This window comes from Petromyzon marinus, chromosome 27, assembly GCF_048934315.1.
Source record: "Petromyzon marinus isolate PM22_M1 ecotype Great Lakes invasive population chromosome 27, UKy_Petmar_22M1.pri1.0, whole genome shotgun sequence".
In the NCBI taxonomy this organism is placed as follows: Eukaryota; Metazoa; Chordata; class Hyperoartia; order Petromyzontiformes; family Petromyzontidae; genus Petromyzon; species Petromyzon marinus.
In genome coordinates this window covers 14,346,496-14,366,184 of record NC_133693.1, presented here as the reverse complement: position 1 = coordinate 14,366,184, position 19,689 = coordinate 14,346,496, and the positions used below count along the sequence as shown (strand labels likewise).

The 19,689-nt window shown below is 49.8% G+C and overlaps 1 long non-coding RNA gene across 3 annotated transcripts in view; it reads left to right on the top strand.

The window, feature by feature from the left end:
- Positions 1 to 512: 512 nt before the first annotated feature.
- The window catches only part of LOC142929246 (uncharacterized), a 38,358-nt gene continuing 19,181 nt past the window's right edge, over positions 513 to 19,689 (top strand). Inside the window, exons 1-2 of one of the 3 annotated variants that reach the window (XR_012945469.1) lie at positions 513 to 714; positions 17,582 to 17,672. This is a non-coding gene — a long non-coding RNA (uncharacterized LOC142929246). The remainder of the gene's footprint in view (positions 715 to 17,581; positions 17,673 to 19,689) is intronic. The other 2 variants (XR_012945467.1, XR_012945468.1) reach the window with 2 other exon arrangements.

The following is a 19,689-nucleotide window of genomic DNA, read 5'->3' as shown; positions in this document are numbered from 1 at the left end:
TGGGAAATGGCAGTTGACACGAGATGCTATCACCTTGGCAACGCAAACAAGGACCAACTGCCCAGAGAAAGCTTTCTCCGACTAAAATCCTTGATGAAACTCTCAATCTGTGATCTTAAACTATGAACCTCGTTACCCACGCATCAAGCGCTCAATTTAAAGTAAAATTTAAATATTTTAAAAATAATATTTTTTCTCGATGTGATCGCAGTACTCTATTTGTTACTTCGTATAACTCCAACGCAAGAGGTGGCGCCACTCACCTCCACTGTTGACGAATTTGGAGTCTCCAGCGTCGCTTGCATCTGCTGCCGTCTCTTGAAGAACTTCATGGCTCCTGTTGGGGGCGCAAGAGACAAACGCAGCCGCTCAGCTCGCTCGCCCTGCCGGAGTGACGTAACGCCATTGGGGTCGGAGGTGAGAGCGCAGGAAGTGACGCACTTGGCCCCGCCTACCATGGGCGGAGCCAGATCACGTGCCCCCAGGCACCCTATGGCGGCAGAGGAAGCTGCCTCCGTATCAGCCAGGGCTCAAAGTTCTCGACGCGGCTTTTGCGTCTGCGATTTGAAACTCGGAACCTCTTCACTCACGTGTCGAGAGTTCAATGTTTGAATGCAATTTAATCGAGGCCACTGTCTTGGTATGGTCCTTTGACTGTTGGTGTTTTGCCATCTTGCCCAAGCTTGGATTTGATGTTGACAAATCTACAAGAAGGTATGAGCTTGCACAGTTTGATTTTACATGACATTTATTCGTGACTTGACTACATTTTCTCAATCCTTACTCGAGTATCTTTAATTGCATTTTGTTGTTGATGCAACTGGCTAACCCGACCCTTCTGGACGTGTGTGAATGAGAACGTCAAAACTCATGTAAAATACAGATTCTGATTTATCTACACGCTCACGCAGAAGGCAAACGCGGGTACCTGGCCTCTATGCAGCAGACACGAGTAATTTATTATCTTTCAGGATGTTATTTAGAACTTTATTGAATGTTATGTCACCAACCAAACATCGAGCATAGCAACAAATATCATGCAACACTCCGGAGACGGACACCTCCCTTACCGACCTCACCTCATCCTCCTCACCCCTAGCCTCGTCCTCCTCACCCCTCGTCCTCCTCACCCCTCGTCCTCCTCACCCCTCGTCCTCCTCACCCCTCGTCCTCCTCACCCCTCGTCCTCCTCACCCCTCGCCCTCCTCACCCCTCGCCCTCCTCACCCCTCGCCCTCCTCACCCCTCATCTTCTCGCCTCGTCCTCACCCCTCACCTCGTCCACCTCACCCGTCGTCCTCAACCCTCACCTCGTTCTCACCCCTCGCCTCTCGTTCTACTCACCTCGTCCTTACCCCTCACCTCGTTCTCACCTCATCCTCACACGGCTACCTGCACTCTATGTAGTAGACGTGAATAATTGACTATAATTCAGATTGTTATTAATAACTTTATTACATGTTTTGTCACGAATCAAACATCACCTCCTCCTCACCCTTCACCTCGTCCTCACCCCGTCCTCGCATCTCGCCTCGTCCTCCTCACCCCGTTCTCCTTCACCCCTCGTTCTCACCCCTCACCTCGTCCTCCTCACCCCTCACCTCGTCCTTCTCATCCCTCAGCTCGTATTCCTCACCCCTCACCTCGCCCTCACTTCGTCCTCCTCACCCCTCACCTCGTCCTCGCCTCGTCCTCACCCCTTGCCTCGTCATCTTTACCCCTTAGCTCATCCTCCTCACCCTCACCTCGTCCTTCTCTAACCCCTCGCTCTCCTCACCTCGTCCTCACCCATCACCTCGTCCTCCTCACCCATCGCCTCGTTCTCCTCAACCCTCGTTCTCACCCCTCGTTCTCCTCACCCCTCACTTCGTCCTCCTCACCCCTCACCTCGTCCTCGCCTCGTCCTCCTCACCCCTTGCCTCGTCATCTTTACCCCTCAGCTCATCCTCCTCACCTCGTCCTCCTCACCCCTCACCTCGTCCTCCTCAGCTCGTCCTCTCAACCCTCACGTCGTCCGCTTGACCTTTCACCTCGTCCACACCCCTCACCTCATCCTCACCTATCACTTCGTCTTCCTCCCCCCTCACCTCGTCCTCCTCACCCCTCGACTCGTCCTTCTCACCCCTCATCCTCCTCACCCCTCGTCCTCCTCACCCCTCGCCTCATCTTCCTCACCCCTCGCCTCATCTTCCTCACCCATCGTCCTCCTCACCCCTCGTCCTCCTCACCCCTCGACTCGTCCTCTCACCTCAGCTCGTCCTCCTCACCCGTCGTCGTCCTCACCGCTCACCTCGTCCTTCTCACCCCTCACCTCTCCCTCGCCTCGTCCTCCTCACCCTTAGCTCGTCCTCACTCCTCGTCCTCCCCTCCCCTCGCTGTCCTCACCATTTGCCTCGTCCTCCTCACCCCACACCTCGTTCTTCTTACCCCTCATCTTGTCCTCCTCACCACTCGACTCGTCCTACTCACCCCTCACCTCACCCTCCTCACCCCTCGTCACCCCTCGTCCTCCTCACCCATCGTCCTCCTCACACATCGTCCTCCTCACCGCTCGTTCTCCTCACCCCTCGTTCTCCTCACCCCTCAGCTCGTCTTCCTCACCCCTCACCTCACCTCGTCCACCGCACCCCGCGCCTCGTCATCCTCACGACTCGCCCACCTCACCCCTCACCTCGTCCTTCTCACCCCTCACCTCGTCCTTCTCACCCACACCGCGTTCTTCTTACCCCTCACCTCTTCCTCCTCACCCCTCGACTCGTCCTTCGCACCCCTCACCTCCTTACCTCTCGTCCTCCTCACCCCTCGTTCTCCTCACCCCTCGTCCTCCTCACCCGTCGCTCTCCTCACCCCTCGCTCTCCTCAACCCTCGTCCTCACCTCGTTTTTCTTCTCACCCCCCGTCCTCACCCCTCGCTCTCCTCAGCCCTCGCCTCGTCCTCCTCACCCACACACCTCGTTCTTCTTACGTCTCACCCCCCGTCCTCCTCACTTCTCATCCTCCTCACCCCTCGCTCGTCCACCGCACCCTGCTCCTCATCCTCCTCACCCCTCACCTCGTCCTCCTCACCCCTCACTCTCCTCACCCCTCGTCCTCCTCACCCCTCGTCTTCCTCACCCCTCGTATTCCTCACCCCTCGTCTTTGGCACCCCTCGTCCTCCTCACCCCTCGTCCTCCTCACCCCTCGCCTCATCTTTCTCACCCATCGTCCTCCTCACTCCTCGTCTGCCTCACGTTTTACCTCGTCCTCCTCACCCCTCGACTCATCCTCACCCCTCAACTCTCGACTCATCCTCACCCCTCACCTCGTCCACCTCACCCGTCGTCCTCAACCCTCACCCCGTTCTCACCCCTCGCCTCTCGTTCTACTCACCTCGTCGTTACCCCTCACCTCGTTCTCACCTCATCCTCACACGGCTACCTGCACTCTCTGTAGTAGACGTGAATAATTGACTATAATTCAGATTGTTATTAATAACTTTATTACATGTTTTGTCACGAATCAAACATCACCTCCTCCTCACCCTTCACCTCGTCCTCACCCCGTCCTCGCATCTCGCCTCGTCCTCCTCACCCCGTTCTCCTTCACCCCTCGTTCTCACCCCTCACCTCGTCCTCCTCACCCCTCACCTCGTCCTTCTCATCCCTCAGCTCGTATTCCTCACCCCTCACCTCGCCCTCACTTCGTCCTCCTCACCCCTCACCTCGTCCTCGCCTCGTCCTCACCCCTTGCCTCGTCATCTTTACCCCTTAGCTCATCCTCCTCACCCTCACCTCGTCCTTCTCTAACCCCTCGCTCTCCTCACCTCGTCCTCACCCATCACCTCGTCCTCCTCACCCATCGCCTCGTCCTCCTCAACCCTCGTTCTCACCCCTCGCCTCCTCCTCACCGCTCGCCTCGTCCTCCTCACCCCTCGTTCTCCTCACCCCTCGTTCTCCTCACCCCTCACTTCGTCCTCCTCACCCCTCACCTCGTCCTCCTCACCCCTCACCTCGTCCTCCTCACCCCTCGTCCTCCTCACCCCTCACCTCTCCCTCGCCTCGTCCTCCTCACCCTTAGCTCGTCCTCACTCCTCGTCCTCCCCTCCCCTCGCTGTCCTCACCATTTGCCTCGTCTTCCTCACCCCACACCTCGTTCTTCTTACCCCTCATCTTGTCCTCCTCACCACTCGACTCGTCCTACTCACCCCTCACCTCACCCTCCTCACCCCTCGTCCTCCTCACACATTGTCCTCCTCACCGCTCGTTCTACTCACCCCTCGTTCTCCTCACCCCTCGGCTCGTCTTCCTCACCCCTCACCTCACCTCGTCCACCGCACCCCGCGCCTCGTCATCCTCACGCCTCGCCCGCCTCATCCCTCACCTCGTCCTTCTCACCCACACCGCGTTCTTCTTACCCCTCACCTCTTCCTCCTCACCCCTCGTCCTCCTCACCCCTCGTCCTCCTCACCCCTCACTCTCCTCACCCCTCGCTCTCCTAACCCCTCGCTCTCCTCACCCCTCGTCCTCACCCCCACACCTCGTTTTTCTTCTCACCCCCCGTCCTCACCCCTCGCTCGTCCACCGCACCCTGCTCCTCACCTCCTCACCCCTCGTCCTCCTCACCCCTCGCTGTCCTCACCCCTCGCTCTCCTCACCCCTCGCTCTCACGCCTCGCTCTCCTCAGCCCTCACCTCGTCCTCCTCACCCCTCGTCCTCCTCACCCCACACCTCGTTCTTCTTACTTCTCACCCCCCGTCCTCCTCGCCCCTCGTCCTCCTCACCCCTCGCTCGTCCACCGCACCCCGCTCCTCATTCTCCTCACCCCTCACCTCGTCCTCGCCTCGTCCTCACCCCTTGCCTCGTCATCTTTACCCCTCAGCTCATCCTCCTCACCCTCACCTCGTCCTCCTCACCCGTCACCTCGTCCTCCTCAGCTCGTCCTCTTCACCCCTCGTCCTCCTCACCTCGTCCTCCTCACCCCTCAGCTCGTCTTCCTCACCTCGTCCTCACCCCTCAGGTCGTCCGCTTGACCTTTCACCTCGTCCACACCCCTCACCTCATCCTCACCCATCACCTCGTCTTCCTCACCCCTCACCTCATCCGCTTTACCCCTCAGCTCGTCCTCCTCACCCCTCGTCCTCCTCACCCCTCAGCTCGTCTTCCTCACCCCTCACCTCGTCCTCCTCACCCCTCGTCCTCCTCACCCCTCGCCTCATCTTCCTCACCCATCGTCCTCCTCACCCCTCGCTCTCCTCACCCCTCGCTCTCACGCCTCGCTCTCCTCAGCCCTCACCTCGTCCTCCTCACCCCTCGTCCTCCTCACCCCACACCTCGTTCTTCTTACTTCTCACCCCCCGTCCTCCTCGCCCCTCGTCCTCCTCACCCCTCGCTCGTCCACCGCACCCTGCTCCTCATTCTCCTCACCCCTCACCTCGTCCTCCTTACCCCTCACGTCGTCCGCTTGACCCCTCACCTCGTCCTCTTGACCCCTCGCCTCATTCTCACCCCTCACCTCGTCCACCTCACTTGTCCTCAACCCTCACCTCGTTCTCACCCCTCACCTCGTCCTCACCCCCACAGCTCGTTCTTCTTACTCCTCACCCCTCACTCTCCTCACCCCTCGTCCTCCTCACTCTCGTCCTCCTCACCCCTCGTCCTCCTCACCCCTCACTCTCCTCACCCCTCGTCCTCCTCACCCCTCGTCCTCCTCACCCCTCGTCCTCCTCACCCCTCGTCCTCCTCACCCCTCGTCCTCCTCACCCCTCGTCCTCCTCACCCCTCGTCCTCCTCACCCCTCGTTCTCTTCATTCCTCGTTCTCCTCACCCCTCTCCTCGTCCTCCTCACACCTCATCTCGTCCTCCTCACACCTCACCTCCTGACCTCGTTCTTCTTACCCTTCACCTCGTCCTCCTCACCCCTTGCCTCGTCCTCCTCACCCGCTCCTGACACGGCCAACACACACGCCCATGGCAACCTCACTTAGGGCACGGCACACCGACTTAGCATCACCCTCATTTATACCTCCACGTTTATCGGCCTCGTTCTATCGTGACGGCCAAGACGCTGGACGTTTGTGATAAAGAACTTCGTAGCTCATCGGATTCCTCCTCCAGTGTACAAATAAATATCACGGCTCTGATCTCTTTGCGGCGCCGCAGTGGCGTTCATCACTCGCCACCTCCCCATGGCACGACTACGACGCCCTCTGTTGGACGCTGTGTGTCATCAACATTGTTGCCTGTGATTACACTCAACACAACGTTGTTGTTGTAAGTGATTACACTCAACACAACGTCGTTGTTAGTGATTACACTAAACACAACGTCGTTGTTAGTGATTACACTAAACACAACGTCGTTGTTAGTGATTACACTAAACACAACGTCGTTGTGTGTAATTACACTCAACACAACGTCGTTGTGAGTGATTACACTCAACACAATGTCGTTTTGAGTGATTACACTCAACACAACGTTGTTGTTTGTGATTACACTCAACACAACTTCGTTGCGTCTCATCAATATTTTTGTGTGTGATTACACACACAACAACGTTGTGTTTAATCACACAACAATGTTGCGTGTAATCACTCACATATTGAGTGATTACACACTCGGCGTGTGTCTGTAGCAGTTGTACGTGTGCCGCTTGTCGTAGATGTTCGCGGTTTGAATCCAGCGGCCGCCCTGTTTAATGCTACAGGCGTGTTCACCGCAAAGGCACCATGTGCCGTCTGCTTCAGTGGACGTTGAAGATCCCAGCGTCATGGACCAGATTAACCGAATTAAATACAATTGCCCGCAAATTACCCAGTTGGAATATACTGTGCCTAGTAATCATTGCTGGGAAATGTGGTAGAACCCTCCTGAAAAGAGCCAGTAGGGCTATCCTGGGTAAAACTGACCACCCACCCCCTCGTGTGGCATGCTAGCCTTAATAGGTGCTCGCTAACAGAACTTATTTATCGAACAGACTGTTAAATGAAGGGACTGTGTCTTCATTTGAGTCCGTGACTGTGTAACCTGGTACATAAGGGTGCCGCGGTGGTGGGATGTTAACTCCTTCACCTGGTATGCAAGAGGTCGTGGGTTCGATCCGGACCCTGACGCCTGTATATTTGGAGTTTGCATGTCTCTCTCTCTCTCCCGTGGTCGCGTGGATTGTTCTCCAGGTCTTCCAGTTTTTCCCTCCATATTTAGAAACATGCGTTCAGAGCAGGAGTCTCAAACTCAACTTACCTGGGGGCCGCTGGAGGTAGAGTCTGGGTGAGGCTGGGCCGCATCAAGTATTCCAAAAAAAAGTGCAACTGATCCAATCTTCTCAATCTTTATTAATAACAGTTCAGAACATGAACGGTTCTTCAGAACATAGGCTTCTCTTACCTACTCCATGCTTCCAGAGACCTGGCAGCGCTTCCTCTTCTTACACAGCTGAGCCACATTTGGCTTGAGGGAGGAAGCAATTGAGACCCTCAGTATGGCTTGAAATGCTCATCAGTAAGTTTGGACCTGTACTTTGACTTATTAAAGTTCATGGTGCAAAAGAGCTTTTCACACAGATATGTGCTCCCAAAAAGGCACATGGTCCGCTTGAGCATCCTGGAAAGCTCAGGGAAGGTGGGGGTGATATATTTACATGTTTTTATCCCAATACCTGAGTTTTTGGGATCTTATTTAGTATGCCCTTTCTATATATTCTGAGAGGTATTTGAAAACTTTATCATTGTTCATGCTTTTTTTGAGCACTTCGTTTTTCTTATCATTATTAAATTCATCAATCGTGTTCTCTCTCAGGTGTTTATACCTTTCACATTCATAAATAAAGTGATCTAGATTTTTTTCTTTTTGTTTACATCCTACATATCCTTCTGCTCTACCGAATCTCTCTGGATGCCATTGAGCTAACTCTGGTGTCCATGTTACTCCACCTGTCTTAATTCTTAACATCAAGTGCATTGTCTCATGTTTTATATCTTTTAATTTCTTGCTCTTTTTGATTAAATTGTTCTTGGTAAATGATTTTCTTTTGTGATTGCAAATATCTGTCCTTTTTCCTTTTCTTTGTTTCTCTTGTAATAATAATCTATAACTTCTTTATAATATTCAGGTTCTAACCAACATTTGGCTTTTGTTCTTGCCACCCATCTCATGCTATTTGCTATCCATGTAATTATTTGACCTTTCCTATTGCAACACTCTGTTGTCTTTATTAGGTGACTGATTACACTTATTGAGTCCGCCCACTTCCTAAGTCCTCTGTACCTTGCACTGAGTGACAGGATATATTTTCCTTCCACTTGGTGTCACTCCGGAATCACGTTTCAACCAAGTGACTAACGTTGCTAATTCGCGTTGGCTAACTTGTCAACAAACACCGGAAGCTGTCACGAGCCTGAGCTATGGGAAAAAATATAATAATAAAAAAATTAAAAAATTGATGCCAAATAGTGGGCCACAAAATATCGTTCCGCGGGCCACAATTGGCCTGCGGGCCGCGAGTTGAGACCCCTGGTTTAGAGTATTTTACTGCTATAAATTTCCACAAGATGAGCCACTCCGTTAAAACTAACATTTGTGACCAGATAGCTTCTTAAAAAGAGCTATATGGCTCACTTACCTGGTAAAATAAAAAGTTACATTTCAAATAATCACCACGGTAATGTGTCACCCACACGACCTTGAACTTGAGGCATCGCGCAGAACGCGGCATGCAGTGTGGGGTTAGCTGGGTGGTGCAGGGAGCTGCTACTACTTGCAGAGGGGGGCGGGGCAGGGGGGGACTGAGTCCTCTTGCATAATTGACTTGCGGATTGACCGATGCATAGACGAAAAGATAGCACGTGAATGAATGAGCGTACGGCTGGACTGCAAATGAATGGACAATATTCTTCATCGCCATTTAAAAAAAAACTTAACATTGTAATCCATCACCCTGTACATCTGCTGAACCAACGTATCCTACAGAAGCATATGAGTGTGTTTTCATACATTGCCTGAGTGTGTGTTTCTTGCGTATGATCGGTATGTGTTTTACGCATGATCCATATTTGATATCACACAAGATATTTGCCTGTTTTTCTAATGATCTGCACGTGTTTCACGCATAATCTCTGGGTTTCACAAATGTTCTGTGTGGGTGGCTGGGACCACCCTCAGCTGCCTTTTTCTCCCGAGTTGCGATGTGTACACATCGTACCAGATACTAATTTAAGGCTGAACCGACCTCTCGAGATCCAGGACGCACTGGTGATGGTGGCTGTAAGCGGGAATCGAGCTCGGGTCGCCGGATTCATTGTAGCGCAGCGTGCTAAACCCACACGCTCACAGACAGGACTCCAGCTCATCCACCTCGCGCACCTTTGCCAGGAACTTCCAATTGTGGAGCGACGAGCAAATGAAGCGACCCGACCTCCCCTCGGGATACGATGGCTGGCAGGTGGTTGAAGCTATCCGGCAGGAAGCGAGTGCAGGTAACGCTCACCTGAGCGTTGCGAGGCGTGCCCCGCAGGTGGTATCACGTGGGACGATGGATGTGCGACCACGCTATGGCCCTTTCACGATTCCGCTGCTGTATGGGGACCGCCACAACCTAGCGGATCGTTGCGGTGTATTTGACCATACTTCACCACGCTGGTTGGTTGCAGGTGTGGGGAGCGGCACAGTGCAAGGGTTCATGTTGCTGGACTGCCCCTTTTCTGATCATGTGACCCTTGCCAGATTAATTCTGCAAATGCGCAATCGCCGAGCCATGCGACAGCACCCCCGGTTTGCCACGTGTAGCTCTTGTAGACGATGACAACAAACACGCACCCTGCTCTACGGAGCCTGACAGCAGTCATGATGGTGGTGGTTTGCGTGGTACCTTACCATCAGACAAAAAAACTAAACAATTTTGTATTTTACCCGGTAAAGCTCACTGAGCTATATAGATGTTTCTCTGAAGCGACCTGCCTATCACAAATGATAACTCAACGAAGTGGCTTATCACGCGGAAATGTATTCTAGCCTCGATATTACAGCTGAATACAAATCCTCAGAGGGTACCCACGAGCCCGGGCAGCAAGGGGGCAGTTGGCAGATGGTAAGGGGCCAAGGAGCAAGGGGGAGGATGGAGAAGGGCAGCGGGGAGTGGAGCAGTGGTGTGGCACGTTCGAGTGATGCAAATATTAACTGATTTGTATTGAATACAACTAGAACAATTTACACCGGTGCGTTGATCGATATGATCTTGATTATAATGTTAACGATAATTATGTTGAGATTAGGATATGCAGGAGATAGTGATTATAATGATAATGTCTCTACGCATGGTGATGGTAGAGAACTATTAATCTGGTGATGATGTAATGATGATGGCTTGGCAAGTTGAAGATGGTGATGATAGTGCTCCTGCTAGTGGTGGTGGTAATTCAGATGATGATTATGATGCTGCGACTTGCTGTAGCTGCTTATAATAATAATGATGCTGCATCTGCTGCTGACGATGATGATCCCCCCCACCCTCGTCCACCCCCGCAGGTTCTGAGGATCACCGCATGGTGGTGCAAGCACTGAGCCTGCTGAAGCGCGGGAGTGCGGAGAGGCGACCCCGCGAGATGGAAACAGGAGGGACAGGGTCCTCCTGGGGGGATATCGTGAGCGGCGCAGGGGGTCCTAGCGGGGTCGAGAGGGGAGGAGACACAGCGGATGGACACCTCATTGTTCCCCCCGACGGGGACCCTAATGGGGTCCCAGTGGGCGGGGACTCGGGTGGGAGATAACGGCCGAGGTTCGCGTGGCGAGAACAAACGCGCGACCCCGTGTGCGCGTGAGCGTGCGGGGCCACGAGGGCACGTACACGGGACCCAACCTCGGCGGGTTCGAGGAGGCCCTCCTGGAGCTTGGACTGCACGAGGCTTGAGACATATTAGGTGGCTGAGGGGTTGGGTGAGCGACAGGTTGGGTGAGTGAAGGAGGCATTGATTGATTGCGTGGGTAGAGGGTGAGTGGGTAATGTTGAGTGAGCGGGTGTATGTGGTTGAGTTAGTTGGTAGGTAGCCGAGTGGGTGAATGTGGGAGGTTGAGGGGGTGAATGAATGGTTGGATGAGAGAGTGGGTTGGTGAGTAGGTGGGTGAGTGTGGGAGGTCGAGTGGGTGAGTGAGGGGGGTCGAGTGGGTGAGTGAGACGGATGGTGAGTGGGTGGGGGAGTTTGAGTGGGTGAGTGGATGCGTGGGTGATTTGGTAAGTGCATTGTTAATTGTGTAAATGGCTCGGTGAGTCAGTGAGTGCGTGCATGGCTGGGTAAGTGAGAGGATGAGTGGGTTGGGGAGTGCGTGAGTGGGTTGGGGAGTGCGTAAGTGGGTGGGGGAGTGAGTGGGGGAGCGAGTGGCGGGTTAGTGATTTAATCAATCATCGTGTGATTGAATGGTTGAACGGAGGGGTAGGTGAATGAGTGTTTGTGGTTTAGTGAGTGTGTGTGTGGATGAGTTAGTGGGTGGGTGAGTGGATGATTGTGGGAGGTTGAGGGGGTGAGTGGATGTGTAATTTAATGGTTGTATGGGTGGGTGAGCGTGGGAAGTTAAGTGGGTGTGTGAATGAGTGAAGGGGTGGGGGAGTTGAGTGGGTAGGTTGTTGGATAATTGGGGTGAGTGAGTGGGTGAATTATTGGGTGGCTGAGTGGGTGTCCGGGTGAGTTAGGGGGTGGGTCAATATGGGTGGATGGGTGATGGAGTCGGTGATTGAGTTTGTAAATTGAGTGGGTGATTGAGTAGTAGGGTGAGAGTGGGTGGTTGGGTGGGTGGAGGTGAGAGGTTGGGTGAGTTGGTGGGTGGGTGAATGAGTGGATTGATCAGTTAGTGTGTGGTTGAGTGGGTGGTTGTCTGAGTGGGTGAGAAGATGGGTCGTTGAGTGAGTGGATGGGTTATAGATTGAGTGGGTGGTTGTGTGATTGATTGGCTGAGCAAAGGGGTGAATAAGTGGATTTGTGTGGTTGAGTTACTGGTTAGGTGGGTGAGTGCATGAGTGTGGGAGGTTGAGAGTTCGTTGGTGAGTGTTTGAGTTAGATATTGAGTTGGTGGTTATGTGATTGAGTAGGTGAGCGGAGGATTGGGTGAGTGAATAGATGTTTATGTTTGAGTTAGTGGGTGGGTGATTGGATGAGTGGGAGGGTAATTGGATGAGTGGGAGATTTAAATGGTGAGTGAATGGGTGATTGAATGCTTGGATGGGGGGTGAGTGATTGAATTGGTGGGTACGAGATTGAGTGGGTGGCTGGGTGAGTGGGTTAGTGAGTGGGTATGTGGGTGTGTGTGTGTAGATTAGTTTGGTATGAGATTGAGTGGGATGCTGGGTGAGTGGTTGAGAAGATAGGTGGGAAAGTTAATGAGTGAGTGGGTGGGTAAGCGGAGGGGTGAGTGACGGGTTGGGTGAGTGAGTGAATGGGTGAGTGACGGCTGGGTGGGTAATTTAACATGGGAATCTTCTTTGGTTCTTTCGGTAAAGTCACGTAGAATGAGAATAAAATAATAAATTGATAAAATAAAATAACATAACACAATAATATTCTCACGACGTTTCGGCCACAACACAAGCGGCCTTCATCAGGTGAAGGGACGAGACTGTCTGGTAGGACAGCGCTGGAGTGGCGCTGTCCTACCAGACAGTCTCGTCCCTTCACCTGATGAAGGCCGCTTGTGTTGTGGCCGAAACGTCGTGAGAATATTATTGTGTTATGTTATTTTATTTTATCAATTTATTATTTTATTCTCATTCTACGTGACTTTACCGAAAGAACCAAAGAAGATGAATCATTGCAGTCACGAAAGCTTTAAATCGAAATTTAACATGGGAAATTGAGTGGGTAAGTTAGCGTGTAAGTGAGTGGATGGTTGAGTCAGAGAGTGAGGCGCCAAGGTGGTGAGATGTTCACTATTTTGCCTTGTATACAGGAGGTGGTAGATTCGATCCCGACCCTGTCGCCTGTATATTTGGAGTTTGCAAGTTCTCACCCGTGGTCGCCTGGATTTTGTTCTAGATCCTCAGGGTTTTCCCTCTGCATTTAGAAGCAACATGCGTTTAGAGGATTTGGCTGCAATAAATGTATCTGTGATAAGCCACTCGTATATCTATCATTTGTAGCCAGGTCTATTCTGAAAAGGATCTATATAGCTTAATGGGCCTTGCCTGGTGAAATAAAAAGTAAATTTCAGTTTAAAGCTTTCATGACTGCAAGGATTCATCTTCTTGGTTCTTTCGGTAAAGTCACGTAGAATGGGAATAAAATAATAAAATAAAATAAGACGATAAAATTATCACGACGTTTTGGCCAAAACACAAGTGGCCTTCTTCAAGTGAAGAGACAGGTTTGTCCGGAAGACAGCTTGAATGAACGCTGACATGCAAGGACCGCGTCTATTAAGCTGTGTGGGCGGAGTTAAAATATGAATTTGCATGTTACCTGCATCACCTCCGGAGAGGAGGAGGGAGGGGGCTGGGAACACAGGCAGAGAGGAAACAAGAAAAGGGGCAAGTGCAACAGCCAAGGTGTGCTGTTGTGTCCTGAGTTGCCTTATGACTATGCTGTAAACTGGACTACTATATAATACAATATTATACTTTCCAATCTAAACTACATGGTATAACATCACATCATAGACAAATTCCACTTTTGAATTATACAATGCGTTACTTTACACTACCCTATACTTTAGATTATAAACTATTAGACTTGTGATATTACACTATGTCTTATTCTATGAACCCAACTATATACCACACTGATGTATATTCATTATGCAATTACGATGCTATATATTGCCTTATGAGTTATGTTAAACATTACAATGTTATACTATTAATTATTATACTACATGTTGTAAACCATACCATTGACCGTGGTGTGAGAAGTATTAAGAGGCAGTGCCAGCGAAAGGGCTGCGGTCTGAAAATCACCATAAAATACAATCAATTAAGAACCGAAATGGTTTAAAACATCTTTCCAATGGTTACTAAGCCAGAATCCATCTTCTCGGTTGAAATTGTCTCTGTGCTTGTATATGTGGATGGCCTCATGAACGAATCTCTCATGGTAGCTGGTTGGCTTGCAACGAACCTCTGTCTTGGAGAAGTCAATGTCATGTGAGCTCACTGAATTATAACAGTGATCTGCCACGGCAGAGGAGTTCGTCCTACCGTGTTTCAAGTCTGCTTTATGTTCGCGGATGGGGTCCAATATATGTCGTATGGTTTATCCAATGTAGCTGCTACCACAGAGGCACTTTAGTTTGTAAAAGCCCAGGTACTGTATGTCTGGAACCACATCCTTTACAGATGGAACCAGATCACGGATTTTTTGTACTGTGTTGAATCGGACCTGGATCTTGTGTTTATTCAGGATTTTGGAGATATTTTTGTGACCCCCGCAATGTACAGTGAGGGAAAAAAGTATTTGATCCTCTGCTGATTTTATACGTTTGCCCACTGACAAAGAAATGATCAGTTTATAATTTTAATGGTCGGTTTATTTGTGGTGAAGGTTGTTTTGAAAACGAGCTATGTAGCTCATTGGGCCTAACCTGGTAAAATAAACATAATTTAGTGTGTAGGTGAGTGAGTGGCGTGTGAGTGAGTGCATACGTGTGTAGGTGAGTGGGCGGTGGGTGAGTGAGATATTGGGTTAGAGATATAGTAGTGGATGGCTTGCTGAGTGGGTGAGTGGCTCTGTGGTTAAGTTAGTGGGTGGTTGAGGTAGTGGGTGGTTTAATTAATAGGCGATTTAGTTTGTGAGTGGTTGAATTATTGGGTGGTTGACTGATGGGTGGGTGAATAATTCCGTGGTAATGGGTGAGTAGATGAGTGGGCGGGTGGTTGGGTGAGTGGGGGATTAGAAATTGAGTGGATTGCAGGGTAAGTGGATGTGTAAGTGGGGTGGGTAAGTAGGTGAGTGGCTGAGGGAGTGGGCAGCTGGTTGGGTGAGTGGGTGGGTTAGAAATTGAGTGGGTGGCAGGGTCAGTTGATGTGTAAGTACTGGGTGAGAAGGTGAGTGGCTCATTGAGTAAGTGAGTGGATGGGCGAGTAGGTGAGTGGATGGATGAGGGAGTGAGTGGGTGGGTGAATTAGTGGGTGGGTGAGTGGATGTTTGGGTGGGTGGATGAGTGAGTGAGTGTGTGGGTGAGTGAGTGAGTGTGTGGGTAGGTGGTTAGGTGGTTAGTGTGTGGGTTAGAAGTTGAGTGGGTTAGTACCTGAGTGAGTGAGTCGGCGGGTGGGTTGGTGAGTTCGTTGTTGGATGAGTGGGTGAGTATTAGTGGGTAGGTATGTAGGTGAGTGATTGACTGTGTGGGTGGGTGAGTGAGTGAAGAGATGGGTAGGTGGGTTGGTTGGTGGGTGCGTGAGTGAGTGAGTAAGTGGGTGCGTGAGTGCATAAATGGGTAGGTGAGTGAGTTAGTGGGTATGAGATTGCGTGGGTGGTTGGGTGAGTGGTTGAGAATTAATTTTGATGAGTTAGTGGGTGGGTGATTCGGTGAGTGAGTGGTTGGGTTAGCGTATGGGTAAGTGAGCAAGTGGTTGGGTGAGTGTGTGGGGTAGTGAGTGATTGAATAAGTGGGTGAGTGAGGGGCTGGGTGGTTGGCTTGGCTAGTGAGATTGTGGGTGGGTAAGTGAATGGGTGTATTGGTCGGTGAGTGTGTGAGTAAGTTAGTCGGCACGTGATTGAGCGGGTGGCTGGCTGAGTGCGGGAGAAGATGGGTGGGTGAGTTAGTGGGTAGGTGAGTTGGTGCGTGGTTGGGTGAGTGAGGGGGTGGTTGGGTGAATGGGGGAGTGACTGGTGGGTGGGTAAGTTAATGTGGGAGGTTGAGTGGGTGAGTTAGTGTGTAATTGGGTGAGTGGGTCAGAGAGCGGGGTGCCACTATGGTGAGATATTAACTACCTCACTGAGTATACAGGAAATCGTGTATTCGATTCTGACCCTGCTGCCTGTATATTATGAGTTTTAATGTTTTGCCTGTGTCCTCGTAGATCTTTCTCCGGGTCCTCCAGATTTATCCCTCCGCATTTAGAGTCAAGATTTGTTTAGAAGAAATGTCAGCTTGATAAGCCACTTCGTTCACGTATCAGTTGTAACCAGATCACTTCTAAAATGTTTTATATAGCTCTGTGGGGCTTACCTGGTAAAATACAAAATAGTTTAGTTGTAGTTTATTGGATGGGTGATTGGGTAGGTGGGTAGTTCGGTGCGTGGGTGGGTTAGAGGTTGAGTAGGTGGCAGGATGAGTGGGTGGGTGAGTAGATAAGTGGCTGGTGAGCAGGTAGGTGGGTGAGTGCATGAGTTATAGATTAAGTGGGTGAATGGGTCAGTGTGTGATTTGGGGCATGAATAGGTGATTGGGTGGGTTAGTGGAGTGTTGAGTGAGTGGGTCGTTGAGTTAGTGAGTGGGGGGTATGCAGGTGGGTTCGTAGGTAAGTGGTTAAGCGAGTGGCTGGGTGTGTTGATGAGTGAGTGGGTTTCGCGATTGAGTGGGTGCCACGGTGATTGGGTTCATGAGTGCTTGGCTGGGTGTTTGAGTGGGTGGGTGGGAGGCTGAGTCAGAGTGGAGCGCCAGGGTAGCGGAATGTTAACTCCCTCGCCATTTGTATAAGACATTGTGGGTTCGATCCCGATTGTGACGCCTGTATATTTGGAGTTTGCATGTTCTCCATGTGGTTGCATGGATTTTTCTCTGGGACCTCCGAGTTTTTCATGCATATTTAGAAATATACATTTAGAGGCTTTGGCTGCTATAAATGTCCACGTGATAAGCCACTTCTTTGAGCTATCATTTGTTTGCCACGTCGTTTCCGACAAGGATCTATATAGCTCAGTGGGCCTTACCTGGTGAATTTTAAATAATTCAATTGTAGTTGAACTATTTTAAGTGAATAGGTGGATGAGTGGGTCGGTGGGTTGGTGAGTGGCTGGTTTAGTAAGTGAGAGGTTGGATGAGTGGGTGGGTGGTTGAGTTGTTGGTTTAGAGATTCAGTACGTGGCACGGTGAGTGAGTGGGTGGGTGGCTTTACGAGTCGGTGGGTGGGTGGATAAGTCAGAGAATGGGGCGCCATGGTGGCTAGGAGATGTTAACTGCCTCGCCTGGTATATTGGACTTCGTAGGTTCGATCCCGACCTTGACGCCTGCTGTATATTTGAAGTTTGCATGTTCTCCCCGTGGTCGTGCAGATTTTTCTCCGGTTTCTCCAGTTTTTCCCTGCACATTTAGAAACATGAGTATTTTGAGCATTTGGCTGCTATAAATTTCCCTGTGATAAGCCACTTCGTTAGGCTATCATTTGTGGCCAGGTCGGTTCTGAAAAATAGCTCTGGTAAAATAAAAAATGGTTTCATTTATAGTCTACATAGGATTGACTTCCCAGGAAGTAACACTCATTGTATAAACCCCAGAAGAATATTGTTTTGAGTCACCCAAACCAGAATGTGAACTGATATATTCGTATTTTCAAGCGAGGTTCTCGGCCACAGACCACCTGGACAAATATGATGTAGTTTAGTTTGCATATGAATTATTACTTGGGGTTTGTTGACATGATAAAGTTAATGTTTTCTTTGACAGGTCTATTGTGTTGTACACTCTGACAGGGGCTCAGGCTTGTTGGGGCAGCATCTGGCTGAAATGCACCTTCACAACAGAAGATTGGAGAGAGGCTTCACAAGGAAGAGAAAACTATCGGTATTGAATCATGAAATTGTAAAACATGTGGAAAACTAGGCCCACCGATCCAACCCTAGCATCATGTCAACTATGTATTATGTTGACATTCCTTCGCACTGAGAGTAGGCATGCCAATGGGATCTAATGAATATGTGTTAACAGGCGATTTGTGTGTAAACAAACACACATTTCATACAGCTGTTTATTAATCGTAAAAATCAAGCGATTGAGCTAGTGAATGAGATACACACATGCTGTCATTATTTCATACATGAACACAACCAGTGAGCCAGCGGTCATGATTTTCCACACCTAATCACATTCATCTCTTTGTTTTAGCCATCTTTGTGATGAAGGGAACTGTATTGTTCATGTGTGTGAAATGTACTTTTATATGAATTATGTTGGGTAATATATGAAAGTCCATCAGGGCAAACTCTTCTGCAAAGGAGACTTAGAGAATTCAACATTGCGTCCCTTTATATTTTTGCTAATCGCAATATTTTTCGATTTAAAGCTTTCGTGACTGCAGGAATTCATATTCTTGGTTCTTTCGGTAAAGTCACGTGGAAGGGAAATAATAAAATAATACAAATAAAACATTATATAATAAAATTTTCACGAAGTTTCGGCCACAACACAAGCAGACGTCCTCAGATGAAGAAACAGAGCTGTCGGAAAGACAGCGTCTTAATGAACACTGGGCAGTGAACACTGGGCAGTGTTCATTAAGACGGTGTCTTTCCGACAGCTCTGTTTCTTCACCTGAGGACGGCTGCTTGCGTTGTGGCCGAAATGTCGTGAGAATTTTATTATATTATGTTTTATTTGTATTATTTCCCTTCTACGTGACTTTGCCGAAAGAACCAAGAATATAATCGCAATATGTTCAGGAGATAAATGTCAAGGTCTGCTAGCCAAAAGAAGGCTTTAGGAGAGAGTTCATGTAGTTTTGCTATTCATTCATTAAAGGGCAATAGAGTAAATGCTCAAATAAATGTTTTCAGCTAATTTTGTATATACGCTAGATTTACAAGTCTATAATGTACAGAAAATACCATGGTTGGCCAGACCATCGCTCGGCATCTGCATGTGGCTCCTGGGCAGTTCAAGTGTGGCTCTGCAGAGGCGCTGCTAATTTGTAACTCTTCAATTTAACTTTATATGAAGTGAGAACAATCTGGTATCGGAGGCAGGCCATGAGTACTCCCAGGGCACTGAGATTTCTAAACTCAAAATTCCACAGCCAGTCGACACGAGTCAACTTCTGTATGGCTAATCTTTATCTCTTGTGGCTCCCGCGGCCATCTGAAGATTATGGTATGCTGCTGGTAGGGTCAGGAAAGTTGGTCACCCTTGGTATATATCTGTATATGGGTTGATGATTTTGTGCAATGTTCAGCTGCTCCGTCATGACAGGGGTCCCAGTCAGTTTGAGACTGCTAAATTAAGGTTCTCATGTGCTTTACAGATTTTGATACAAATTTCAGTCTTGAATTTCTCCCAACAGGTATGGACCCTGGGCAGGAGGATGTAGAGTATGTGGGTTTCATACGGCTATATGCTGTGGTTACATCCCACATGTGATCTCCGCTTTAAAGTCATGAAACTGGTTGTAGCCCATTTAAATTTTAATATACCCGTTTAACACGTAGGCTTTCGCGGCCAATATCCATAATATCGGTTTTTTTGGGTTGGATCGTTGAAATATAAATTTGTCGTTATACCCGCCACCGACACAGCCAATTCGTAAGGTTTGTCACATAAACAGAACATTCCAATTCGTGAAGGGCTCACAAGTGACGTAATCACATCTATCCCTCCAAGGAATGAAACAGGAGGATTTCTCTACGAATTTGGCTGTCCACCTAATGATGATAGTTGTAATTACTGGCGAAACGTCATACTCAGATTGTAAATGTTGTGGATTTTCTCTCCAACACTTCTGTTTGCTGTACAAGTAGCGGATTGGCATGTTCCGTTTACGTGACAACCTTACTAATTGGCTGTTAGGTGGTGGTGGGTTTAACGGCTC